We start from the raw sequence: 8,917 nt of genomic DNA, 5'->3' as shown, positions 1-8,917 counted from the left end.
TCAATGACAGGGTAATTAGACATTCTTTCTGCAGACACATTAAATATATACTTATGCATTAAGGCTCCGTGTCTCGGATCAGCTCTGTTGATTTATTCCTTATGCTTGGATCTTTGCCTTGTTGATGGCCATATAAAACTAAACTTCCCTGCCAAGGAACGGAAGTGACGGGAGCGAGGGGTGTCTTCCATATGTTACCTGAGTCGAGCTGGGGGGATGGGCCAGGAGAGGGAGAAACTGGAATACGCTTGAGTGAGTATGCACCCTCGACAGCCAGCTGGGGCTTCCTTCTCCCCCCCCCACCCTCACCTAGCATTAATTATGCAGTGGCAAAAATAATTTTGCATACATAATGCTGACCTCTCTCACTAGAGGGCAACAAAACCCCAGCTTAAGGAGCCTCCACCTTCCAGTTTCCAGTGACAGGAAGCGTTTAATAAGGAGTCACGTGGATTTCATAATGAGCTCCCTATTAATTTTACATAAGTGGAAAGTTACTTCGGGAAACCAGGCTGAGATCCCGCAGATGCACATTCGGCCTCCTCAACAGGTGAGGGGGAGCAGCTGCCTGCCGGTCCTCACGGCTAACTTCCACTCGAGGTGCATTTCTTCTTGTAGTTATACCTGAATCCCCTGGAGCTGCATTTGCCTGTTCCACAGATACCCAACCTGGGTGCTTCATCCTCCCTCTTGGTCATGACCCTCAAGCTGTGGATGAAGCATGCACCCTGTCCTGCTCATGTGTCTGACTGGTCTACCTCAGCCTTGGATGCAGCTGCAACCATCCTTTTTCTTGACTGATCTGAAGTCGCTTCCAGGGAGTTGGACCTTAATCTTAAGGAGTGGAGTCCATTTTGGTCTCTGTCCCCAAATATGAAGGCAGAAGACAAGGGACTTCAGTGCCAAGTGTGTGTTCACTGCTTTTAAACTTCCACATAATACCTTCAGAAAAGGAATGCCTGGCTGTTCTGCTCCAGCTTCTAAGTAGAAAGCACTGGCCAGACTGCTGAGGAGGGAAGAACTTTAAAGACCTAGGAACTCAGGCTGGAGAGGTGGCTCAGTGGTCAGAGCGATGGCTACTATTGTAGAGGACCTAGGATTGGCTCCCTGCACCTACATGATGGCTCATAACCATCTATAACCCCAGTTTCAAGGAATCTGATGTTCTCTTCTGACAACCGTGGCACTACACAGACCTGGTGGACATGCATACATAATTCCTAAATACATAATGTAAATCTTAATAGATTTTAAAAAGAAGACCTAGAAACAGAGAGGCTCTGACTGGGGAAGTCACCTGAACTTGTCTTTTGTTACTGAATTAATTTAAAATATTGTTAGAGAAACAAAGCAAAACTTCAGGCTCCCAGGCCTTGTACCAGTTGTTACCTGTGTGGAGAACACTTGGGATCTCTTCTGTGAGAAGTCTTTCCTGCCCAGAAGAGCAACAAACATCATATTGTCCTCCACAGGGGAAGCAAGCCGAGCTACTGACATCCTCAACCATGGCCTTTTTATCGGAATGAGTGTTTTAAAACTGGTGTTTAGCTCTGTCAACTGGCAGGAGCATGGCCAGGTAGGGGACAGGAGTGGGTAGAGACCTACAAATGTATTTTTAAAATTATTGTTGATGTTAACAGCATCGTTGTCATCATCATAGTAATCATTGTCATTGTCATCATCATTATCACCATCATCATCGTAGTCATCATTGTCAAAGCCATCATCCTTGTCATCATCATCCTCATCCTCATCTTCTTCATCATCATCATCCTATTCATTGTCTTCATAGCCATCATCATCATTGTCATCATCATAGTCATTATTGTCAACACCATCATCGTAATCATCATCATAATTGTCAATGTCATTGGTGTCATCATCATAGTCATTGTCAATGTCACTGTTGTCATCATCATCACCATCACTTATTGTTATTGACAGTTCTTTGGGAGAAATGGCCAGAGAGCTGCAAAGAAGTGCCAGCTATTGCCCAAATGACTTAGTTACTTTTCGATCACTGTGATAAAACACCATGGCCTAAAGGAACCTATAGAGGCAGAGTTTATTTGGGTTTATGGTTGCAGAGGTGTAAGAGTCCATCATGGTGGAGAAACATGGCAGCAGGAGCCAAAGCAAAGAGCTCATGTCTCAACTGAGAATATGAAGTGGACAGAGTGAAGGAGAAGGGCTTAAGGTCTTTCATCTCACTCTCAGTGACATAGTTCCTCCAGCCAGGTGGCACCACCTAAACCTCCCTGAACAGTACCACCAACTGGGGATCAAGAATTCATATGCCTGAGACCATGGGGGCCATTTCTCATGCATGCCACAGCATCATGTGACACGGTATGAACTTGGAAAATGCTCCTGATGGCCTCTTGATGTTTTGGCCTTGCCATTCTCGCTGGGAAATCATGCCTGGGCACAGACCCACATATGAGCAACGCTTGCTTGGTATCTTAACCTTCCAATCCTTGAGCACAGATCTGCTTGTCCAGTGCCCAGGTCCTTAACAATTCCCTTCAAAGCGTAACTCATCCTATGAAGACAGAACTAAATTAAAAGCACTCCAGAGAGGAAACAGATTGCAGCTATAGATTAGCAGCGCAGCCTAATCCTTCACAGGCATTAAATATTTAACGTAATTGCACCACAGGTGCCAGGAAGATGTCAGCATTGTTTAATTAGACTTAATTAAACATAAGGAAAAGTCAAATGCGTATTCGGGTCGAGTTTTTTTTAATTGATTACAAAACCTTCCATTCGGAGGTCCCTTGTGTGGCCAGGCGACACTCACCCTGTGTTAGCTAGAGAGCAAGCCTCACAGGGTGTAGAGGGACCAAGGAAGAAGGTGCTTATTTTGTCTGCAGGTGGGGGATTGTATCTGTGGATATGGCAAAAGGCATGTGTTTGAAATGAAGAGATTGCATGGGCAGTTGCCTCCTTTCAGCCTTCAGAAAGCAGGCATCTGTCTCCTGCCTGGTTTTGGTCTCACTATTGATCGGACCTCTTTTATTGGGTTGGAGACATTGAACGTTCCACCACATATGCTTATACAGTTATGTGCAAAGACACGTATGCACACGTGTAAAGAAGCGTGTGCAAACTCTGCTTTTCTATGCTTGGAAGATAACAAGGAACATGTCAACTCCTGTCTGTGCCATCAGCCTGTAGCCCTGGCTACAAAGGCTTTCCATGTCACATAACTGTAGACTTGTCTTTTAGGGCTGGGGAGTAGATTAGCCAGTAGAATGCTTGCCTAGCATGCACAACGCCCTGGGTCCATCGCTGCTTTATCACACAATCATTGGCCAAGTCACACTGGCAAAAATCAACTTTATCTTGTAAGGCAGTGGTTCTCAACTTTCCTAACACCGTGGCCCTTTAATACAGCTCCTTACGTTTTGGTGGCCCCAACCATAAATGTATTTCATTGCCACTTCAATTTTGCTATTGTTATGAATCGTAATGTAAATATCTGATACATGGCCCCCACTCCTCACAGGTTGAGGATCACTGTTGTAAAGTAACACTTTCTCAGGACTCCAGGATTGGGACATGCTGGAGTCCTGGAGTGCTGGAGGTTATGTCTGCACTCCCCTGTGCACTTGTGTGGGTGCACGTACACACCAACACAGACGAAGGCACAACACAGGTGATGAAGGACGAGGCGAGGATCCCTAGGCCAGTTCTCTCCCGATTGTTCATCTCTTCTTTCCCCATGTTCTGCTCCATTTGAAATTCATACTTTTATCTTAAGCTGTCAATACACACTATGAACACGTTTAGAAGCAGCCCTTTCGTCTTCTACAGGAGCTCAACCAGGCTGGAAATTAATGCATCATTCATCTTTGACAAATGGGCTAGTTCTTTAAACCTTATAAATTACCAAAAGTCAAAACACTTTCTGACTTACAGTCTTACTATTTTTTTCCTCTGCCTTGGCAATATAGTATGTTATTTGCAGAAATTGAGTTTTTTTTTTTTTTCTTCTTCACTCAAAGGCAAAAGAGCTAATTTTTGGAAAAATTGAACTTTCCCTACCAGAGACTCACAATGTGGTTCCTGGGGCATTGCCCGGCTGGAAGCAGATGCTGAAAGACTGGCATAAAGTTGGTGCCGGTGTATAGATCTCACTGCTGTGGGTTGAATGTGGCTTAAAGTTCGTGTGCTGGTGTGCTGGCTTGATGCCAGCTAGAACCATCAGTGAGGAGGAAGCTGGAATTGAGAAAAATGCCTCCATAAGGCCAGGCTGCAGGTAAGGCATTTTGTTAATTAGTGATCAATGGACGAAGGCCAAGCCTAGTTTGAAGGGTGCTATCCCTGGGCTGGTGGTCCTGGGTTCTGTAAGAAAGCAGGGTAAGAGGAGCAAGCCAGTAAGTAGCATTCCTCTGTGGCCCCTGCATTAGCTCTTGCCTCTAGGTTCCTGTCCTCTTTGAATTCCTGTCCCGAATTCCTTTCATGATGAACTACAATGTGGAAATGTAAGCCAACTCACCCCACCCCCACCCCACCCCTAACTTGCTTTTGGTCATGGTGTGTCATCGCAGCAATAGTGACCCTAACTAAGATGGCTGGGAATGTAATCCTGAGTGCTGCTGAGGGGTAGAATCTTATGACGTTGTTGGGTGCTCTCCCCTCTGTGTGGATCACTGTCTCTTCTGTGGGAGTAGGCGCCTCATTTCATAGTGTGTGTTAGCATTTGAGCTTGGCTCCTCGAGCTCTTTTCCTCGTGCTCCCACGACTCTGCCATACTCTGATGTAAGGAAGCAGCCTTGCTCAGATGTGGCTCTTTGATCTTGGACTTCCCAGACCCCAGACTGTTAGCCAAGCACACCCCTCTACAGTTACAGTTTGCCACTCCGTGATGTTTGTCATAGAAGCATTGCCAGGACTGTGAGAGTAAGTACAGAGCTCACTAGAATGTTTTGTTGATGTAGAGAAAGAGACAGACGTATACCTGTGTGTTGGGGTTCAAGATAGGTTTTGGAAATGCATGGCACTTCTCTCAAGTTGTCCGGAGAGCCTTCTAGACCCCAAGGAACCATCAACCTTCTGGGCTGATAATAGGCATGGGTGACTCATGTGACTCGGCCTAGGCTGATTTTCCTCATTTTCACAGAACAGATAAGAACTCTTCTTGCCTGATGGTGCGACTGAAATGAAGGGGAAGATACACAGTTACAGTTGGACTCCCACAGGAGTAGCCCCAGAGCTTGTGCAATTGGGCAGCCATCTGAACTCCCTTCATCCCAGAGCTGGGAGAATGTGAGGACCCCACCATAAGACTGGGAGAGACATACGGGAGACTCAGTCAGAGAATGGTCTTCCCTTGTGGGACACAAGGGACAGCTACAGGAAGAGTCAGGCTCATGCACGGGGAGAGTGGTCACATCAACCGTGAGGTTTCAGTGCGTGGTGGGAGCGGTCACATCAACCGTGAGGTTTCAGTGCGTGGTGAGAGCGGTCACACCAACCGTGAAGTCAGTGCACAGGGAGAGTGGCCATCATCGAGAGAGCTCAGTGGTGCACCAGTTCTTTACTTACAGACGATACCAGTGCAAACCACAGCTCTTCAGCTATTAGGTAATTCACTATAATATTCCAAACACCAGATATTAAGGCATGAACTAATGTGGTTTTTCCTGAGTGCACCAGGGCATCCTACTCCCTTAGTATACCTTCCGGTCTTGGCTCATTTTCTTCCCTTTGCCTTGGTTCTGTGATCACAGCCAGTAAAGTTCAAGGAGGCTTCTCAGTGCAGCCAGGCATCAGGGTCTGTATTGAACCGGATCTCTTACTGTCAAGTATTGCTGTTCACAGGTTAAAATATGACCAAACCTGACCTCATTGGGACTCTCCATCTTCTCCTTCCTGCTGGAATATCACCAGGAGCTAGTCACTCTTATACTCTTTTATTTCTTACTATGCAGATTTCTGCTAAGAGCTACTATGTTTTCTAGTTTTCTTTTGGCAACTTTGTAAGACTTTGCTTGTGTGCACCTGGGCATACACATTTGCAGTGTGCATGCAACGTGACCCGGTTTGCAACCAGAAGGGGCCTCTCTTCAAATATTGGAGGGCTTGCTAATGCATGGGTGGTTACCACCTCCAAAGGGATGATCTGCAGTACTCAGGGCCAGGCCTTGGGTACATGCCCAGCATTTCCTGTTTGCCTTGTCCTCGTGGTACCCAGAGTTAAGTCTGTCAATTCTGCCTCCACTGGCAACCACACCAGCAATAGCTCTCATGGCTGAGAAAATCACCTTGGATCCTGAAGGAAGCTTCAGTCGGGTCTTCTCGGGTTTCACAGTCATGGGAGATGACTCTGGGAGAGTTCCTGGAAGTTCCAGTTTGCCCCTCTTCCCTCTCCTCCAGACAACACACCTTAGCACCCTCAGGTGTGGTGCCCATGTGCAAAACATTGCTGCTACTGAGTGGGCCTTTGTGCTGCAGTACAGATTGCCTGGGGTGGATTCCCTCTGCATGATGAACAGCTCCCTCTGTTTCTTAGATGGGTAGGAATCATGGAAGGCCACCTTCTCAGCGCTGTGGCCAGAGTCAATGAGTGATGTTCTTTACAATGCGTCTAATGTGGCCGTGCTGCTCAGTGAAGTCCACAGCACGCAGGCAAGCAGGCACCCTCATGCTTGCTTGCAGAACACACAACCCTGGGTGCCTTTCCTCTGACTTCAGATCACATGGTCCTAAGTGTGGCTGAAAGACTCCATTTTAGTTTTGAGACAAGGTCTTTCGCTGACCTGGACCTAGTGGTAGAGGTAGATTGGCTGGCTAGTGAACGTTAGAAATCTGCAGATATTCACCACTGGGCCGGCTTTCACACGAGTGCTTCAGATCCTTATGTGTGCGTGTCGGAAACTTCAACAATTGGGCCGTCTCGCAGCTCCGGTGTGTGACTTTTTATCCCTTACATCCATCAGTCTGGGCTTTTAGGCTTAACTCGTAAACCTGATATTATTGAATCTCTCCTATATTTGCTTGTTGCCAACATAATGTGAGTTATAGAAAAATAAAGTCCGCTTCCTTGTGTGTGTGAGTTGGGATGATGGGATGCACACACCCCTCCCTCACTCAGCAATGGCTGCCTTTTCCTGGGTATCTCCCACAAAGACTCTCAGACCTGGCGTTTTGTACATGAAATCCCTGGCTCTAATGGGCACTCACACAATCTGCATGTCCCCCACTTCATGGCCATTTAGCTTGTGTAGGGTTGAGTCAGCGTTGGGGGGTTGTATCTGGCTGAGTTTGCTGTTGGGTTACATTGCACGGGCTGTCCTCATGTCTTACCCCTGACTGCACAATGAATGGCCTCACAGTCAGAGCCTCTCTAACAAATGAGTCCTTCTTTGTCCCATGTGGTGCCCTGTCGAGGATCCCCAGCTTTCACCATCATCTTCCTATTAATACTGCATAGACCCCTACTCAGTTTACCACAGAATGTTCTCTAATTTAAGAGAACCCCTACAACTTCAGACACCTCAGAAGCCAAACTTGCCCATGTCAGAGAATCTACCAAGAGAGCATTGCTCTCCATATCAGCCATGTACCCTCTGTACCTGGAAGACACGACCCCTACCATTCATTCTTTCTCAGAGGACCTGGCCTTTCTCTCTCCCCTCTGCCCACCTCCCTCATCACTGGCCCAGGCCACTTCCCTCAAAGAAACCCTTAACACCAGTGGCGTGTCCCCCGATTTCCAGCCCATGTAAGTTTCCTGGGAGCCACTCGCTTATTGTTAACCCCTTTGCAGTCTCTCCTGTTCCCCAGGTGCATCTGCCACAACTTGGCAACTAATCACAACGCTCAGAACAGGCAGGCAAGTTCACAGAGGTGCAGAAACTGTAGCACTGACCCCAGTTGCAGATCACAGGGCCAGGTCTTAGGAGAAAGAGAGAGTCTGCACGAGGCAGATGAGCTGCCGAAGGCACAAGGTACTAGGATTCTCACCAGTCTCTTTCCTGAACGAAAGCCTCACGGGCGTGCACTTTCATGCCCAGTGCGCGAATGGAACTTCTCGGATTAAATTCTTAGTGTCATAGAGACATCATCCTGGACCAACCAGGTAAGGCCACAATTGTAGTAACAGATCTCCTAGAAGAAGGCGGTGGGTCCCAAAGACATGGGTAGAAGATGTATTCATGGAAACAAACCTGTGGAGACAAGGAAGGACACACCAGCCAAAAATTGCAAGAAGTCCGTGACACTGAGACATAGGCACAGGGATACATTCATGAGCTCACGCAGAGTCAGTTCTTGGCTTTAGTGTCTGGGTGCCAGCTTCAGATTTGTGGCTTCCAACTCTAGAAGCAAGTGAGTTGTTGGCTCTAAGGTGCTAAGTCTGACGTACCTTGTTATGGCAGAAGGCAGGGAATGGGTACAATTGTAGTCCCATGGTTTTATTCTCAGAAAGCCTCACCTTTCGCATGGAGGAAAACGGAGAGGAAGTCAAGAGCAAACAACACGTGAGGATTCTGTACCTGCTGAGCTCTAAATGTATCTTCAAAAATGTATTGGAATTGTAACTTCATCACTATTATTACAGGTGAGAACATTAGGGGCTGGAGCGAGGGCTTAGTCATTAAAGAGCTTGCAGAGAAAACATGAAGACCCAAGTTCAATTCCTAGCACCCCCTAAATCGCCATGTACAGAGGCATGAACTTTTAACCCAGGCCTGGAGAAGTGGAGACAGGAGGATTCTTGGGCTTGCTGGTCTAGCCTAATTAGTGAGCTCCAGGTTTAGTCAGAGACCATGCCTCAGAAATTAAACTAGTGGTCATGTAAGGAAGATGGCTGACAGTGACCTCTGGCCTGCATATGCCATACTTACAGGTGTGCACATGTGTGTGCACACATGCACACAGACAGTCAGGAAGACAGACAGACAGACAGACA

General features: G+C 47.1%; 1 pseudogene; it reads right to left on the bottom strand.

Moving 5' to 3' along the window:
• Positions 1-2,144: 2,144 nt before the first annotated feature.
• Positions 2,145-6,651, bottom strand: Rpl8-ps3 (ribosomal protein L8, pseudogene 3; annotated as a pseudogene).
• Positions 6,652-8,917: the final 2,266 nt, after the last annotated feature.

Source organism: Rattus norvegicus, chromosome 3, assembly GCF_036323735.1.
Source record: "Rattus norvegicus strain BN/NHsdMcwi chromosome 3, GRCr8, whole genome shotgun sequence".
Taxonomy (NCBI): domain Eukaryota; kingdom Metazoa; phylum Chordata; class Mammalia; order Rodentia; family Muridae; genus Rattus; species Rattus norvegicus.
This window is presented reverse-complemented; position numbering and strand designations above follow the sequence as displayed.